Genomic DNA, 19,920 nt, shown 5'->3' with positions numbered 1-19,920 from the left:
GGCTGGTGATGGCCTGCTGTGAGGTGGCAGCTGGGCCAGCAGTGGCTGTGCAGGTAAAGCAGGGTAGGGGCTGGTGGTCTGTTCACTTATTAAAAGTAGATTTTGGTAAAAAAAAAACAAACACAAATTTAAATTGAAACCAGCCCACTACTCTGCCCACAGTAGAGGGCAGCATTTTCCTCGCAGGTCTATCTTACTCTCTCCATCTGCACTCTCAAAATTCATCTCAGAATGAGAGAAAATGACTATGGAATGGTTATATTAACTAATCCCCCCCCCCAAGAGCTCCTGGCCTGCCCTACTCACTGGAAAAAGCAATTCCATTTATCTCAGGACAGGAACTGTCAGAAACAACAATAACAACAACAACAACAAAAAAAAAAAAAAAAAAACAAACACCCAGAAACAGAGGTAGTGTGTCTGGGATCAACAAGCTAGGGCCCAGAAAAATGACCTTATAGGGAGAAACTGAAAAGACTCAGGAGAGTGTGAGAAGTGGACAGAAAATGGGGGTGTACATAGGGAGAGAGATGAAATGATGGAAGGCAGTAACAGGTGAAGGCAAAAAGAAACAAAAGAAGGAAGAGACTCCCCACTTAGAAAAAGGAGGCCAGCATGATAAACCAATAAGTTGGGGTGGGGAGACAGGAAAAACCACTCACTGACAGAGAACAGGACACTTCTTAAGTAATAGAAACATTACCGGAAAAACAGTGTTGAGGAAATAAAACAAATTTGGTCCCTTGGGTACTACTTAGAAAAGATAGAAATGAGGCTCTTTGGTTACTATGTGAGTTCCGTGCTGAATTTTTCAGACTCACAACTTATCCCTTCACACTCCAAACACAATAATACCAAGATTGAGCCACAAAAACTCAGGAAACCTCCAAACCAAACATCCTTTTAAGTACTGGAAAATCAAGGCACCAAAAACTCTCTATATGGAAACACATGATGCCTGAATTGAAGCAAACTAATAAGAAGTAAGGAATTATCAGAGGCTGGAGTGGAGCAGCCACTGTTAAATAATAAATAAGGTTTTTGGAAGGAAATGTGGAGAAGTTCTTTAACCCCAAACACCCTCTGAAGTCTATTTTAAAATGCATTAATTACTTATGCATTTATCCACCATTCCCTTTAATAAAGATGATGGTGTTCCCGATTAAAACAGAACTGGCTATGTCATTAACAATATCACGAACATGTTCCTGATGAAGAGAAATGGTGGGTGGAATGGGGAGCAATGGTATTGGGGAGAGAAAAGCAATAGAGACAGAGGTATGGAAAGGAGAGGAAATTACAAAAGGAAGAGAAGAGAATAAAGTAGACCAAATGAGACAGGAGAAGATACAGGGAAAAGTGGAGTCAGGGAAAGGGAAAATAAAATGGAGATAGAGATAAGGAAGATAGACAACAGGTGACAAAGAAAGACACCATTCACTGATAGAAAAAGAAGGAGAAACACTTCTCATTTGCAAAAAGTTCTGGTGGAAATGAGGCCAATTCGTCCTTAAATCACCTGGAAATGATAAATAGAATCTGGAGCCATAATTGTTTTTCAGATTTGATTTTTAAAACTTTACCCATAAGGCTTAAACATACCTGTTCCCAAATCAATAGCACTGATAGTACTGAAGACACCCCAAACAAACATTCCTTCAAAAACCACTAGAGGAATGATGCACCATGCACACCTCATGAAACCACTGATGACTCAAAACTGAAGGATACCAACAGAAGGGATAAGGATTCTGAAAGTCAATCACAGGTAGAGGGCAACTCTCAAGGGTTCCAGGAAGCAAAGTTTGCCACCCTATCTGCTCCAGGTTATTGTCAACACCCTCCACAACAGGGGTGCCTTTAAAGCATCCTCAAACAGCCAAGTATTACATGTCAAATCTGATACAGAGAAAGTTTTTGAAGAATTAATATTCACTGGTTAAATTATAAGTGGGGTTGTCTCTCAATCTGAATCCTCCTCCTAAATCCTTTAAATATATTATCTGTCATCCTTATCCAGATAATGATGTCACTTGCAAAGACAAACAAAAATGGTAGTTCACTTTTAAATTATTATTTTTTAAAATTTTTTTGGTACTAGGAATTTGGACCCAGAGATGGTGTACCACTGAGACATCCTCAGACCTTTTGATTTTCTGTTTTGAGACAGGATCTCACTAAGTTGGTCAGGGCCTCACTGAGTTGCTGAGGCTGGCCTTGAACTTTGGCTCCTCCCCACTCGTTTGGGATTACAGGTGTGCAGCACAGCTTCCAGCTCTCTTTTAATTTAAAAGCATTATTTTATTAATCTCTTCTGACTTGTGTTGTGTTTAAAGTAATTTTATAGCACACAAATCAATTTTGAGCATGAAAACTGCATTACTAAAATAATACTTTTCTGCAAGGCCAAAATGCTTGGTTTATAATAAAAGTATAAAGTGCCTCTCCAAAAGAAAAACCATCATTATTTCTATTGTGTAAGTCCAACATCTTAAGTTGTTCAACAAGTCTTAGAAAAACACTTCTGGAAAAAGAAGTTTCCAATAATGGAAAAGAATTTTCCATCATGGAAAAGAAATTACTTGCGTTTTTACTATTTTATTTTATTATTGTCTCTAATATTTTTTCCTTCTCAAACGGAAATTCACATTCTCTATATGTTGCTTTTGAGTCAGCCATTCTGAGCAGGCTTAAATTAAGTATTTCTAAAATTGTGTTCAGGTGTTCTCTTCGAAGTATCTGTGGTTCCAGACCTAATGATCTTTTAATCTGCAGTGGTGACATCAACCATATTGTTAATTGTGTAATACAAGTAACCTACTTTTCACAGCAGAACATAGGTGTGCTATGAAAACATTTGACAAGATCTTGAGACCTGGGTTTTTGTTTGTGTTTTTTTGTGGGGGATGGTGGGTATGGAGGATTGTGATAGCCATCTAGTGGGTAGAGGCCAAGGATGCTACTAAACAGCCTACATGTACAGGAAGCCCCCATCCTCAACAAGGAATTATCAGCCCCAAATGGTTAATAGTACCAATAGGTTCTAGATCCAACTCCTGGTTTGTAAGCTTTAGGACAGAGAAAAATATTAAATTATGCCACATGATACATCCAACAAAACTTGGACTGTGGGCCATTCTATTGGACAAACAACACAATTTCTTCAAAAATTAAGTTGCAAAAAAACAGGTCGAACAACAAAATTCTTAAAAGATATATCAAGTGGGAGAATTAATTAATTAATATATTATTTAATATATTTAAATTTATATTTATTAAATTTATATATTATTAAATATATATTTAAGTATATATATTTAGTTGTACATGGACACAATAACTTTATAAATTTTTTTTAAATGTGGTCCTGAGGATTGAACCCAGTGCCTCAGTGCCTCACATGTGCAAGGTAAACACTCTACAGGTGAGCCCCAGTCCCAGCCCCAGCCCTTAAATATGTTACTTTTAGCTTTTTTTTTTTTTTTAACTTTTATTTGGCTCCTAAAATCAACAGATTATTTATTTCTATTCCTTAAAAGTTGAGAGTCATTTTGTTATAAATGAGCTAGAAATTTACAACATGAGTTCAAAGGAGGCATGAGTTAGCAATTCTTGTACAGTTTCTGGTAAATACGGAGTTTTAAGCTACTAGATGATGATGATAGAAATTACTATCAAATTGCATTTGAAATTTGCTGATACTTTTAATTCTATACAAGTTGTGTTTAATATATGACTAGTGTTAAACCAACTTTAGCATTTTCTTCAATTCCTAATGTTGGTTTGAGGCAGAGAAATTGAAAACCAAGTCTAATCTACTAGTGCACAATAGAATGTGCAGACCTGGGTTCCAACTGACTGTCCCCAGACATAGCTTCATCCCAACATGCACACAAACTTACAACAGAAAACAAATTTGCCATTAAATGAAGAATTAACATCTTTCTTTTTTTTTTTTTTTAAGAGAGAGTGAGAGAATTTTTTTTCAACATTTATTTTTTAGTTCTGGGTGGACACAACATCTTTGTTGGTATGTGGTGCTCGGGACCGAACCCGGGCCGCACGCATGCCAGGCGAGCGCGCTACCGCTGAGCCACATCCCCAGCCCTAACATCTTCCTTTTAGAGAGAACCCCAGGCTGCTAGGCAATCATGAGCTCAGAGTCCTAATGAGGCTGAAGTAGTGAAGAGAAGAAGCTCGCGCCCCAGCGGTTCCCGGCAGCATGCCTCGGGATTGGGCACCAGCCAGCCAAGGGTCGTAGTTGGCACCAGCGGCCTGAGTGCGCCCAGTCCCCCCGCAGGCTGCGCTAAGCTCCAGCAGCTCCTAATATATTTTTAATTCTTTATGTTACTCCTCAAAATAATCCTATGAGGAAGTACTATTATTTCCTCATTACTATTGCTATAATTACCATTGTTGTTATTATTACTCTGATTTTATACCTGAAGAAATAGAAACACAAAGAAAGGTTGAAAGTTAGTCAGCTAGTAAGTGCAGAGCCAGGAGGCAGGCAGGCTCCAGGGTCCATTTTTAATCACCAGACTTTAATGCTGCTTATGTTTTGGGTTGTATGCTTTCTCAGGTTTATGTTTTAGAAAACAAATACATAAGTTTATGTGGTATGACTTTTCCTGAATGTTAGTTATAGGAAATTGGTTCCAATATGTGATACCACTAAATGGGTTAGTAGACCTGGAACATTTACATTTGCCTCAAGATAGTTGTATATAAAGGATAAGAAACATAATACTCATGCATATACTCTATTTTTTTAAGCTGTGGCTTTCTAGTTCTAAGTTTGAAAAATTCAGTCTACTAGGTATCCATGCCTTGTAAAACTTTTGCTAATACCATTTTATGCCACTAAGTTAATACTCACCATTATATCGTAAGCCATGCACATAAGGAAGGAGAATCTCAAATTCAAAACAAGTTTGGGCAACTTGGAGAGGACTCAAAACTTTAAAAAGGGCTCCAGCCTTTTTAAAAGGTACCTAATTGGTAACATACACCTGAATTCAGTTCCTCATTACAAGAGAGTCGGGGAGAGATGAAGGTTTTCAAATGCTGAGAATTGAATACACACACACACACACACACACACACACACACACACACACATATATATATATATTTATGCTTTTTAGTATATAAAATAAAATATGCAATATAGTCTAGCATATATATACTATATATGCATATATATGCATGTATATTTTACATTCCTAATTTTACTCAATTCTGACAAAACCCCTTTAACAGAAGTAAAAAATCATTGCTGGATACATGTATTTGTTATGTGCGGGTTCTGAGGGGTGCAAACTGCTCGCCCCAGGTCCACTTCGGCCCAGTATTGCCTAGTGATTCTGAGAAAACAGCATTCAGTCAGTTTAGGACTCCCTTTGCCCACGCAGCTGAAGAGGTCACAGAATTGATCTCTCAGTGCCTGCTGCCATGTGCCAAGTTCTCTTAGTTGAATCAGTCAGCAATACTCAATATATTGCCATTGAGGAGGGCTTAATTTCAGAGTATCTAGTCCAGAATAATGGAAACAGCCAGAAACATCCACTGCCAAGTGTGTGAACAAAGAGAGAAGGCGGAATTGCAATCCTCACAGTGCGCTCTACAAATGCTGAGGCCTTTGCTGCAGCAGCCTCTGTAGACATGGTCCCAGGGAAGACAGGTCAGGTCCCAGACAGAATGTGGCTGGAGGCATTGGAGCAAGACCTGGAAGGCTGAAGCCAGGTCCTTTACTCACCAGTTTTGTGGCTCTGCTCAGCTCACTTATTCCCTCCAGCCTTTGTGGTCTTATAGGACAAATGGTCACTGGTCACTACCTAGCTCCAGGATGCACTGAGTATTCACTTACTTTAAAATTCCCCCTCCCCCTGAATCTGGGGGACACTTTGTTTCTTCCTTTTTTCCTTGTTTTCTTTCTCTAAGGCTTGGTCAGTCTTCCTATAGCTTTACCTTGAGAGTTCTCTTAAAGCAACTTAAGATCATTTTCTAACATTCAGAACCTGGAGCTTTTTCAACAGGAATCTTGAGGTTTGCGTTGTGTGCTTGGAGAGACTAATAAAATGCTTGGCAGGTACTTGAATGCTACATAAGCTAATAGCTTAAAAGTCCTTCGAGGTGGTGGAAATAATTCCCAAAAATATTCATAGTGTTTGAAATAGGAATTAGCAATATTTGGGCCTATAGAAATTATATCTGGCACTCTGATTATACAATCTGATTATAAATTCTTAGATATCATATAGGAACACGACTTGGCATTATTAAAAGTGGATTTTTCTTATGCATCTACAATTTTCTCCTCTTTTCATTTCTTGTCAATAAAATTGAGGTAATGAGAATGCTTTTGTAAAAAAGGACTGGCTGGGACTATTGCACAGTAAAATTTTTTCAGACTCACTACATAAATAAAAGGTATTTTGCTTTAACACTTATTGCGGTTTTCTGTATTTTTATTTTTTGGAAGTACAACAGACTCTTTAGGCAAACAATTAAGAAACAAAATTTCCCTTTAAAAAGCATGTCTGAGACTCACCACTGCACTGTGTTGCCTGATGCTGTAATGACATGTCATTCAGACAGAGCAGAGTGGTGTCTGAGGAACGCTCAGCCATCAGCAGATGCAGTCACTCACTTGGAGAAATGGAGCCCCAGAAAGGGGAGTCACTGAACCTCAGTTTTCCAGCAATTAGGCAGAGGGCAGAGAGGATGGTCCCCAGCAATGGGTTTACAGTTTTGCTTGTGCCTCCTGAGTGTGCATGGGCATCTCATGGATATGTACCCTGCTACCATCCGGTCACTTCACATCAGAGAGGAAAGCAGTATCTGCAGCCTGATGCTGGGTCTTCTGCACAGAGCACAGCCTGGGCCCCTCTGGTCACCAAGGATCCCTAAGGGTCACTGTGCCTCATCACCCTTGGGTGCCATCCTGCCCCATGGTGGCAGCACACTCAGCTGTCTGAGAGCTGTACTTCTGGATCTTCTCTGACCACTGCTGTCCACCCCAGCCAGAACCAGGGAGCACAGGGCCTTGACTGCTTGCTCCTACCCCTACTCACAGTGCTCAGTGCACAGTTCTGTTTCCTAGATGCCAAGACAAAAGGCTATTTAATATGAGAGGACATTTTCTCCAAAGTCAATCATGGCTCAATTTAAGGTGTGAAGAGTTGAGTTATGAGCAATATGATTATCCACATGTCCAGGAGTACATTCAACCTCTGCAGAGTTAGACATTGGGACTGCAAAAACAAAACAAAACAAAACAAACAAACAAACAAACAAAAAACTAGGAAGGGCCAGCTCTCCTCAGGTCTCCAGAACTTTTCATCCCTAGGTTGGTCCAGCAATGGACACCAAATGCAACCAAGGCCAGTCTTTTCTTTTTCTTGAAAAGGCAAACAATTGGCTCAACTTTATTGCATAACTATATTTTTTTTGCATGATCATGGCAAGATGGTCTTTCCACCCCTCAAAATACTAGGTGTACTTTGAGCTCTGTATTTAGAATGAGATGGAAGAAGGTAATATCTGCCAGGAAAGATCTCCTGTGGCTCTCCTCTCTCTTAGCCTTTTTGAGGATGCCTGATGACCAATGTTGCTTTCCACCTGCACTGAGCACATGAGCTCTTGTGTCTGACAGCCCAACATGGTGGGCCTCCCTTCGTTCTTCTTCCCCCTGGAAAATGCTGCACTGGCTTTGACTACATTGAGAAGGAGATCGGATTTTCCCTGCTCTCTTTGAGTGGTAAAAGACATAGTCACTATCTCTGGTCTGATGTTAAATTCAACAGCAAGGAAACCCTTTTTAACATAGAGACTGGGATGCTTTGTCCTGGAAACACTTGCAGATGGGGTCATGTGCGGCAACTGTCATTCAGCAGGGCCTGGGCAGGAGCTAACACAGACACATGTTGGAGTGACTCAGGGAAGGGAAACTCCCTTCCAGTTTAGAGAGCAGCACAATTAACATAAAAATTTCACTGGTTTTCAAAGCCCAGTCAACATTGAATTTGGAGAGAGAAGTCGTTAAAGTCTGACCTGACTTGGACATATGATTATATTCCCAATAAACATTGGGAACTTCCTATGTTACCAAATACATCTGTAAAATATATAAAACAAATTATCCCCCAGCAGAGCTCCAAGACTGGGGTGAGAGCTGTGTGAGCATGCTTGAGTCTCCCCTTTATATGCCTTCCCTGACTGATAAATGGCTTCCCCAGGCCCGGGTCAGGACAGCTGGAAGGTCTCTCCAGTCACCCTGCAGGGCCCATGCAGTGTCCTGACAAGGGTCTTCTCCCTCCCTGGCTTCTGTCGTTGGTTCCAGCTCAGTGAGAAGTGCCCACATCCCCAGGTGTGGCAGCAGGAGTGACCCCAGAGTACAGGGAGGGGCATCTACATAGAAAACCAAGTTGTGCACCTCAGAACTTGCTTGCAAGCTCCTGAGGTTTTCTTTCACCTTTTTAGTGCAACACAAATCTACCTTCTGTCTTCTTACCCAGGTGCCTCTCTTAGCCCCTACAATGCCCTTCTCGCTCCCTCACAGTCCCAGGTCCTGGTACCTGAGTTATCTGGGTCCTGCCACATGGAGCCCTTTGCTTCAGCCCCACCTTGACTGGCAGGAAGCCGCCTGATCAATGACCTCTGGCTTCACTTGTTGTCTGGCCTCAGCCCTGCAGGTGCTGGGCCTTGGTCCTGGGAGGGTCTGTTCCCAGCCAGGGCCTCTCCCAGGCAGAGCTGCTTCACTGGGTTGGAAGTTATCCTCTCGATGGGCCTCCATCCTCACTGGCAGCTTGGTTTCTAAACGTTCCTTTCCTGCTTGCCTTGGATGCCTGTATTTGTTGGGACTTTTCCCTTTTTTTAGTTCTCTCAATTGCTTTCCTCCCCCAGTTGGATCACACAGAGGTCCCCTGCATTCATCTCCCCAAACCTGGGTTTATCTGAGTCTGGAGACCTTCTCTTCCCTGTGCCTTCCAGGCCTCTCAAACTGCTGGTCCTTTAAAGCTTCACCTAATTCCAGTCTCCTCTCCTCCATGTCTTCTTTTCTGGGTTCCCTATTTCAAATATGAGACATGCTTCTGGCTACGAATGCTGGGAACAGTGGGCACCCATGACCTCTGTCTTTCTCTTCCAGAGTCCCCCACACGACTCTGCTGCTGCACCTCTTCTGCCCCTTCCTGGCACAGCCCTAGGGAACCCTTAAGGAAATTCGCTTCTAATAATCCCCTGCCTCAAGCCTCTCCCAATGGACTCTGCCCCCTAAACATTGGGCACTTCATTTTCTCCAGCTTCTTGAAACACAAATATGACTATGTCATATCTAGAATCAAGGTTGGCTGCTTGTTTATTTCCAAATAAACTGAAATCATGTTGCTCCATCTGGCATCCAAACCCAGAGAGCCACTTTACCACTGAGCCTCTATTGCTGCCACTTGGATGCAGATCCACTTGCCTCAGGTCCCAGGGAGGCGGGGCTGCTGGGAGCCCTGCATCAGCCCAGCTCTGCCTCCTCCAGGTTCCTCCCAGGTGGGGCTTCCATTCAGTGGGTGCAGAGCATGGACGCTTGCTTTAGGGCCTCACATGCAGTGACATAGTGAAGGCCTAATGGCCTGAAAGGCAGAGGGTTTGGTTCTAGATGAGGAACTTTTCTCATGGCAAATTTAATCTGTTTGCTTGAGAGTGAAAGAAGGCATTTACATGGAAGGAGGACTAAGTAGACTCGGAAGTCACAGATGGACCAGGTCTGATATGCAGGTGCCACGTGGAGAAGAGAGATGGTGCCTGCTGCTCCAGGCACTCGTCCTGATCGGCCTCCTTAGCCCCTTCCCCTGCGCCACCCCAGGCCACCCCAGGCCCTCTCAGCCACGCCCAGCCCACAGCCTCCTGGCCCGCTGCAGAGGACTGAGGCAGAAGGGGCGTGTCTGTCCACCTCACTCCTTTTCAGCTGGAAACAGCCGCGGTCTGTTCAAATCGGTCACACTCAGAACTCCCCACTCAAAGACATCGGGTGCAGTTGGGGGGCATCAGGCTGTGCTCAGTGTGTGAGTGAACCACAGCACACTCGGGATGAAATGGCCTGAGCTCTGGCTCCCTGGGCACAGGTGGCAGGGGCCCGGGGCCCACGCAGCGGCCCTCCTTCAGGGTCCTGGCTCCAGGCTGTGCAGGGAGCAGTTGCATTTGAGGATAGCAATACTGGAACGCCGGGTTGGTGGCGGTGAGGAAACTGCCCAGTGCCTTGGAGGCTGTGCTTGCAATAAAGAGAATTTCCGTGAGAGTCAGTCTACAGAAGAGGGAACCCGTGATGCAGAAAGACATGTTTTGGTAAATGACCCCCAGATGTGCCATCCGCATAGTGCTTTTTCCTCTCGCCCTTTGGCTTGTTTGAATTTCACAATTATGTATTTAATTCTCAAAGTAATATGTATCTGTAGCCGTTTGTTGACACTAATAAGAGATGATTAAGGAAAACAGCTGATCTTTGGGGAAGGGGAGATACGAATACTTTATACACACTCACTATATGTGTATATAATACATGTATATTATATATATATAATTTGGTTAACAGGGAAATTTTTCAGGGTTTACAAAAGAATATGTGATTGGTAGTAAAAGACACAGAATGTTTATGAAAAAATTGCATTTTCTTTTTTCTTTACATTTGAACTTCTTTATAGTTGAAATATACAGTCTTGAGATGGCACATTCCTACAATTGAAGAAGGGGTCTTGAGATCCCCTAAACTTGCATACCCAGTTTTTTGGATATTGTAATAAAAAAGAAGTATTATGACAAAAAAAATTACTCTGCTAATGAATACCTTTTAGATGGTTTGCTGTGACACTGTGAACTAAGGGGGAAAATGTTATTTGCTAATTACTTTAGTTGACAATTCAATAGATCCTCACTTTTGTTTAAAAACAGATAAAATAAAACCAAGAAGATGATCATGGGACTACACCAGCATTTTGGAAACCTGAAGACCGAGGTGAGTGCAACTGGCCCCGTGGAACAACCCATGAGAAGTCTGTGGGTTTCATAGTAACTATTAATCCTGCGCTAGAGAAGCTGTGCCACCAACAGACATGGCACAAGGAACCAGAGAACGAGAAGCAAAGTTTCCTGAACAGTCCTCTGGGAGGAAACCCATAGATCACTCATTGCTTTTATTTAAAAAAAATTTTTTTGGGGGGGAGTAAGGGTACCAGGGATTGAACTCAGGGTCACTGAACCACTGAGCCACATCCCAGCCCTTTTTTGTATTTTATTTAGAGACAGGATCTCACTGAGTTGCTTAGCATCTCACTTTTGCTGAGGCTGGCTTTGAACTCAGGATCCTTTTGCCTCAACCTCCTGAGCAGATGGGATTACAAGAATATGTCACTATGCCCATATTCACTCATTGCTTTTAACCTTCTCTCAAGCCATCCAATGATTAACAAATATTTTTCTGCAGCAAAGAGTTCCCAGGCACTGCAACGCTGGCACATCAAAGGGCCAGGGGTTCCAATCTGCTCACCATCACTACTTCCTAATCACATCACATCGCTACCTACCTAATCACCAACTTGAAATGCTGGGTCCCACCAGACACCCCTGAGCATCTTCCCCTCTCGGCCTCCACATCCCACAGTCAGTACATTTGCTTCCAAATGCCTCACCTTTCTCCAAAGCCACCAAGAAGGGAGTCCAACTGCCTTGCGACTGCCAGCCTGTCCTCTTGCTCATCTGTCCTCTACCCTCCGCCCTGTACTCTTTGTACAAAGCAGATCTGGTTGTGCTTTTCACTTGCTTGAAACTAACTTTAAATCAGAGCTCAGACACCTGCAGCCTGAGAGCATCCTGTCCCGCAGGGAGTCCCAGACCTGCACTGAGAACCCCTTGGTGAGCCTTCAGATATGTCCTTTTCTAAACTCATTCTAAGGCCAATAAATGTGGATGTCTGGGGGCGAGATCCAGGCACTAAGAACTTCCCAGGTGACTCCAGGGACAGCCAAGATTCCACAGTTATGTTCGCTGGTCAGATGACTGAAAAATGAGCACAAGTGTGGGAAAGTGTCTCTCCTCAGCATGTGGCCTGTGTTTTCCTCTTCTACCTCCATCCAGTGCTACCGGAAATCCATGCACATCATTGAAACATTGATTATTAATTTTCTCATGTTTCAAGAGATATCAGATGCCAAAGATTCAATTGCCCATAACTCACATTGATAACACACTTACATTGTCCATACTGGCCTGCTTTTATTAAGTTTTTAGTTATTTCTCATAAACCTACCTTGAAAATTCAAGTGTAACAACTTTCATGGAAGTATATGCTTTCCCCTGCCTCCTTTCACCTTTAGGAGTTCTTATTCTCTCACTTTCTTTGAAGTTTTATTGAAGCTGTTAGTATTCCTAACATTATATGTGTATGTGTTTGTGTGTGTGTGTGTGTGTGTGTGTGTGTGTACAAATGCATATAAATGTATAACATTTTAGTGATCCTTTAACAAAAATATTCTGTTGAATGTATCTGCATTCTGTGTAGTCTGGGAAGAGATAATGAGAGAGAGAATGGGAGAAAGATTAGTTTTGATGTGTTGTTTCATATTATGGGAGCAGACCATCTGAAATACATGGCACTTGTCAGCAGGCTGGAAATTTAGGAAAAATTAGATGCTGCAATCTCCAGTCAATTCCATAAGTTAGCAGGTTGAAAACTCAGGTGAGTCTTCTATGTTTCAGCCTTGAGAATAATCCTTTCTGCTTTAGGAACCTCAGTTCTTGCTCTTCAGGCTGTCAACTGATTAGATGATGCCCACCTACAGTATAAAGTGTGTCCTATGTTACTCAAAGTCAATGTTAATCACAGCTAAGAAGTATTTTTCCACATCTAGACTGATGCTTAACCAAACAACTGGGGACCATAACCTTGCCAGCTGGACACACAAAAATAGCCATTAAAGAGTGGTGGTCCTTAAACTCACCCACTGTGCTCACTGGTTTTGACTGGAGTCAGCCTGTGGATGTTCCTGGTTGCCTTGCTCACTCTCCTGCTTATGCACTTTTGAGAGGTCTCCAGGTTTTTGATGCTCTGAACCTCATTGCTACAAGCTTCAGGCACAGGCCTCCCTTGTGTGGGATTGTCCCTGGTTTATGTGCTAGGAATGTGGCTGCTGGTCACAGGGCATATGAGAGGTCAGCCCAGGGACCACACCCAGCTCTCTTCCTAGAAGCAGCAACAGTTGCTACAAGTGTCGATCACATGTGAGATGCCCTTGGTCTAGTCTCCCTGGAGGTGTCCAGGCACTTTCTCTCGGTCTCTAGGCTGTTGGCAATAAAACCTTCAGAAGCTATTTTATTATGAGGTCTATATTTATTGTTATTGATAATGTTACATTCATTTTCTGTGTTTGATAGTCATTTGTATTCCTTTGTAAAATTTCTGGTCATATATTTTGGTCATTTTTAACTAGATTAATTATATTTTTCTTACCAATTTGTAGGTTATCTTTACATATTTTTAATTTTCAAGTGTGTTAATTATATTGAAACTCTATCAGTTATATTGAAAATATATTCTTAAATTTCTAAACATTTTTAGTTTAAGACATCATTTTCCCCCTCTATAATCAAGCATTGATTACATTATTCTTGTATCCATTATTTACAAATGTAAATGACAGTGTGTCTCTTAGTTGCTTTGGGTATATGGGAAAAATTAATCCTTGTGGAAATATTATTAACAATCACACAAAATTGAGTACTACTTAAGTCAATGAACCATAAGTCAAACTTCAGCAATATGGTAAAAACTACTTATGTTTACATTCAAAGAAAAATGCATGAACTTTCTATAACTATAATATGGGCATATAATTTACAAACTCATACTCACTTTACATTATTCTGTAGCTAGTAACATCATGAGATGCTTTTAAAAGTCAGAAATATTGTACTATTTATAAATACTCTGAACAGGAAAGGAATTAGCTGTAAATTTTATTCTCAAAATTGATCAATAAGGAGGAAAAAACTAGTTAAGCAGACAAAAATGTACCAAAACCGGGGTATTACTCATATATACAGAAGATATGAACAGTATAGATTTATTTCCAGTTGATTCAATCCTATTTACACATTTAAAATACAAAATTCCATTTCAATTTGTCAAGAAGCTGACCACATTTAGCACCAGAAAAGGACCTTTGATTGAGCTTCTGACCATGACCTCAATATCCTGGAATAGGAAAAGGAATTTCATGGAATCTAGATGCATTTATCAACACCAATTAATAAAAATTAATTCTGGAAAGTAATTCCGGAATTTCATCCATTCACAAATGAGATAAAGGCAGTAGGACTTTAACACTTGGTCCTACTTGATGTTGTGACCTACTCTCCTACAGTGGTTTGTTTTCATCTCCTCCAAGGATTGTTACAGTTGCTGAACTAAATGCAGTAGGGTGGCTGAGTCTGCCTGCAGAACTTTGGTGTTGTGGTCTCCATTCTGATTTAGGTGTAGTTTGATAGTCACTGCTGGCTGAATCTGTTGCCTGAGACTTCTGCTTGCAAGTTGTACATGTAGTTGCCACTCAAGGCTGTGGTAACTGGGAAGGCTGGGTGCCAATTCACCCAGAATAGTCCTGATCTCTTTTCTGTTGTCCAGGTAAAGCTGAAGCAATAATTTGCTCAGTTCTTCAGAGAATCCCAGAACCAAAACAGAGTCTTGGAAATCCACTTCAGAAATGATGAGTTGGAGCTCTGGGTGAGCAGGTAGGTCAACCCTTCCACACCATGCTGGACAGTGTTGCTGCTCACGTTGAGCTTCCTGGCGGCGCCCTCGTAGACCTTGGGGATGGTCCCTGGCCTCAGGAACTCCACCCCGATCCACTCAAGCTCCACTACCACTTCTGCAGGAAGGCCAGCTGCTCCTTAGGCTCTTCCCACAAGTCCAGCAGCATCTTCGCTGGGCACTCTTTTTCCCCCGCAGCACCCCGTCTTCCTGTTTAAGACATCTTTGGACATACAGATGTCTTTAATGTTTTTAAAAAATATTGTTTAGTTATAGTTGGAAACAATACTTTTATTTTATTTATTTATTTTTATGTGGTTCTGAGAATCAAACCCAGCACCTTGCACATGGTAGGCAAGCACTCCACCACCGAGCTCCAGCCCCAACCCCAGATGTTTTTAATTTTATGTGCTCAAATTAATAATCTTTTCTCATGTGATCATGTGTTTTCATGTGTTTTAAAAGCTATCTGCAATACTTTCCACTAATCATTCTAAAATTTACTTTTAAAATATTAACATGGTTAATATATCTAGAGTTGACCATGCATATGGAATGATGTGGGAATGCAAGTGTGTATTTTATTTGTGGAATGTCAATTCTCCAGCCCCATTTGTTAAGTAATTATCTCTTTTCCTACTTCTCTATGATGCCATCTCCATCGTGAATCCAAGTTTTCCATGTGGACAGTTCTGTTTCTGAGATTATTAAGAATGTGTTGATGAACTTGTGTTTTTATTCTATTGATAGATGATTCCTGCTACATGGGTTGAGAATGTTTCCTTCCACTACAGAGTAAAAAGAAAAAATATGATCATAAGACATCCACTTTTATAGAAGGGTAATAATAGTAACCTCTGTGATAGAGCTTTCCTTGGGAAGAATATATGTTGGACATATTTTTTTTAATGTGGGAGTATCAGAACACTGATTATAGAACTCACTCAACACTAAGTAGCCATGAAGCAGAGACCTGTCCCCCACTGATGGACAACTCTCTTTCTTTCATGACATCTATTCTGACCCTATGAAAAGTCTACCCAAGTAAAATAATTACCACTTACTCAGTATTGTAAAGAGAGTTGTGAGAGACTCTGCATCTAATAGAAGAAAAAAATAGGCCTTAATCTTCATCATGTGGGATTAGGCCCCAACTTCCTTAATAAGACCCTTACTGTACAAGAATTAAAACCCATAATAAATAGATGGGATGGAATCAAACTAAAAAGTTTCTTTTCAGCAAAAGAAACAATCTGTGAGGTGAACAGAGAGCCTACATCCTGGGAACAAATCTTTACACCTCACTTATCAGGTAGTGCACTACTCTCTAGGGTACATAAAGAAATCAAAAAGCTAAACACTGAAAAACAAATAACCCAAACAAATGGGCTAAGGACCTGAACAGACACTTTTCAGAAGAGGATATACAATCAATCAATAAATATAAGAAAAAATGCTCATCATCTCTAGCCATCAGAAAAATGCAAATCAAAACCACTCTAAGATATCATCTCACTCCAGTCAGAATGGCAGCTATTAAGAAGACAAACAACAATAAGTGTTGGTGAGGGTGTGGGGAAAAAGATACACTCATACATTGCTGGTGGGACTGCAAATTGGTGCAGCCAATATAGAAAACAGTATGGAGGTATGGAAGCATCATTTGACCCAGCTATTCCTCTCCTCGGACTATATCCAAAGGACTTAAAAACAGCATACTACAGCGACACAGCCACATCAATGTTTATAGCAGCACAATTCACAATAGCTAAAGGAGGGGAAGGCAGGGATGTGGGGATCGTAAAGATATTAGAATGAAATAGACATGAGCCAACCTAGATGTCCTTCAGTAGATGAATGGATAAAAACTGTGGCATATATACACAATGGAATTTTACTCAGTATTTAAAAAGAACAAAACCATGGCCTTTGCATGTAAATGGATGGCACTGGAGAAGATAATGCTAAGTGAAGTCAGTCAATTCCCCCCAAAAAGCAAATACTGAATGTTTTCTCTGATATAAAAAGGTTGACTCATGGTGGGGTTGGGAGGCAGAGCATGGGAGAAATAGAGTAGAGGGGTGGGAGAGAAAGGGAGGGGGCAGGGGATTAGCAAGGATGGTGAAGTGTGATGTATGAAGACTTGAATTGGGTGTCCACATACTTTATATACAAACAGAAATACAAAAATTGTGGTATATATGTGTATTAAGAATTGTAATGCAAAAAAAATAGTGTTACCTTAGGTAGAGGTAAGTGAAAGGAGGGGAAGGCAGGGGATATGGGGATAAGAAAGATAGTAGAATGAAACAGACATTATACTTTATATATATGTGACTGTATAACCAATGTGATTCTACAATATGTACACTCGGAAAAAGAGAAATTATATCCCATCTACGTATGATATATCAAAGTATATAAGTGCATTCTACTGTCATGTATAACTAATTGAAACAAATTAGAAATTTAAAAAAGAGAGAATTGTGGCTTTGACCAATAGCGTTGCCCTTGCATCTCCCAAAAGAGCAAGAGTGTATGGCTCTGGGAAAATTCCCTCTGCTGAGAAGCCTTGCTTACCTTCAGTCTGGTCCTCACAATTGACCTCTTACATTGTTACTGAGAAAGCCTAATGTGTGCATGGGAGTGGGTATGTCATGAGGAATAGAACATTCAGACATTTAGATTGTATATTGCTTCCATTCTGCATTCTTCTTGCACACTACCCTAGTGTGTAATTTTGCAAAGAATTTCCTCTTGCATTTTACTGAACATTTTTAAATTCTTCAACAACTCTGTGATTCTAGAATGCTGAGTTGTTTTGTGAGCCTCTGTGTTTCCATGCAACATGGAATGTCTAATTGATAGGAGATTGCTGTTACATCAAAGTAGTTTTGTACTTAATGTAATTTCTACTTTTTTTACTTAATGTAATTTCTACATATTTGTACTTAATGTAATTTCACTAGCATTATACTATTTTAATCAGAACAACTTTATAATGACAATAGCTTAATTTATAATAATAATAGCTAAATAGTTAATTGATAGGCCAGACCCACTCCAGGTTCCTCTTTAGATATCATGGTGTTTTAGCCTTCAAAATACTTTTTTTTTTTGAGGGGGAGGATGTACTGGGGATTGAATTTAGGGGCACTCTACCATGGAGCCACATCCCCAGCCCTATTTTGTATTTTGTTTCAGAGACACAGTCTCACTGAATTGTTTAGTGCCTGCTTTTGCTGAGGCTAGCTTTGAACTCATGATCCTCCTGTCTCTGCGTTCTGAGCTGCTGGCATTACATGTTTGCACCACCACACCTGGATACCTTAAAAATACTTTTAAAAATGGCCTAGACTAAGTCTTATATTGCCAAATGTAGTATATGCCTTTATGTATTTATGTTCTTTTGAACATCCCCTAATAAAATTTTATAATCTATCTACAGAAGTCTTAAGTCTATTTTTTGATTATTTAGGCATTTTCAGTCTCTGATACTATTGTAAACAGTATATCCTGTTCAATCACAATTTCTAATGATTTGCCACTGGAATATAAAACTTTATTTTTACTTTTATACCTCAAGCTTTTATTCAGGAACTTTGACAATTTCTATAGGTATTTCCAAGAATCTTTCTGGAGATTACATTTTTTTTTTTCAAAATATAAATGGTTTGGGCTGGGGATGTGGCTCAGGTGGTAGTGTGCTCGCCTGGCATGCGGGAGGCACTTGGTTCGATCCTCAGTACCACATTAAAAAAAATAAAATAAACATATTGGGTCCATCTAAAAATAAAAAATAAATAAAAATATGAAAAAAATCGTCATCATTTGAAAATAATGCAAGTTTAAGCTTTCTATATTTTAGTATTCCATTCTTTTACTTTCTTTTATTCTCATTATATTTTACTCATGAGGATCTCCAATACAAATTTGATTAAACATGGTGATCCCGGGTATGATTATTCTCATTTATAGTAAACATTTCTAGGGAGAAGAGATGCTAGCAAGAAGTCTGACTGGAAGCCCTACCATCCTTCCTCCCACAAAGAAAACTCCCCAAATAAGCAATGCATTTTGGTGTACAGTGGTTTGCAGACAGGTGCATGCCAGCATCATTTGCAGGTCATCATCACAATTGACCTCCTTCTTCACCTGAGGCTGCTGGCCTCTCTTCCCTGGTTCCCAGGCACTGCTCATGTGATTTGCTCTCCTGGGCCCTTCTCCGCATTGACAGAAGGGAGCTGAGCCATTGTGGTTGGATGGTAAACACCGGAACATATTCACAGTCCCGCAGAACTTCTAGCACCATGAAGAGTGCAGGCTCTGCAGCCAGCTGCCTGGGTGCTGGCTCAGCTCCTGCTGCAGTTCTGCCCTGGGCAAGTCCACTGCACTAGCCCTACCTGCCTTCCTCTGTCAAGACTGACTCCTGTGTGGAGATATGTTGGCATGTGGTCTTAATGATCTACTAAGGAACAGGCTTAGAATTACTTGGTATGTAATAAGCAGTCAAAACTAAAAATTTTAACTCATCTTTTCTTAATATTCCTCATTAGGAGCTCTAGATCTTGCAATAGTAAAATTAATGGAAGCTAGCTGGGTTCAAATTCTGACTGAACGACTCATTTGGAGCACATTATTAAACTAAGATCAGCCGGTTAGGCTATAGGATTAATACTACCTACTTCATAACACAGAGTTGTTACAGAAGTAAATAAAATAAATGGAATTAAGCACTTTGTATAAGGCCCAGCGTGTAAAAAATAGGAATTTCTAAACTTCAGTGCAGGGTTTTTAGACCTTATGATTACTGATACCAGATTTAAGATCAAAGATATCATATAGGACCCTATTTTTATATATTAATTGGAATTTAGCTCTACTAGTATCTAGAACTGCAGTAGTAAGAAGTAGTTTTTTAAATCAGTGTTTATGAACTCTTACAACAAAAATATATTAGAAAAAATTGAGTGAAATATAGTTAAAAAAGTATATTCACATATGTATATTCACTAAAGGCAGACCACAGTCAAAAACGTTAGAAAGTTCCTTATGAATTTCAAAAGTCTAGTTTGACCCCTGTTGAGCAGTTAGTCAAGAAAGAAGTTTCACTGTGTTAACACACC

General features: G+C 40.6%; 1 pseudogene; it reads right to left on the bottom strand.

Annotated features, from left to right (window-relative positions):
• Positions 1 to 14,377: 14,377 nt before the first annotated feature.
• Positions 14,378 to 14,963, bottom strand: LOC144367799 (COMM domain-containing protein 2 pseudogene; annotated as a pseudogene).
• Between the last annotated feature and the right edge of the window lie 4,957 nt (positions 14,964 to 19,920).

This window comes from Ictidomys tridecemlineatus, chromosome 11 (assembly GCF_052094955.1).
Source record: "Ictidomys tridecemlineatus isolate mIctTri1 chromosome 11, mIctTri1.hap1, whole genome shotgun sequence".
Lineage (NCBI taxonomy): Eukaryota > Metazoa > Chordata > Mammalia > Rodentia > Sciuridae > Ictidomys > Ictidomys tridecemlineatus.
The sequence above is the reverse complement of the archived record's forward strand: the minus strand, read 5'-3'. Positions and strand labels throughout refer to the sequence as shown.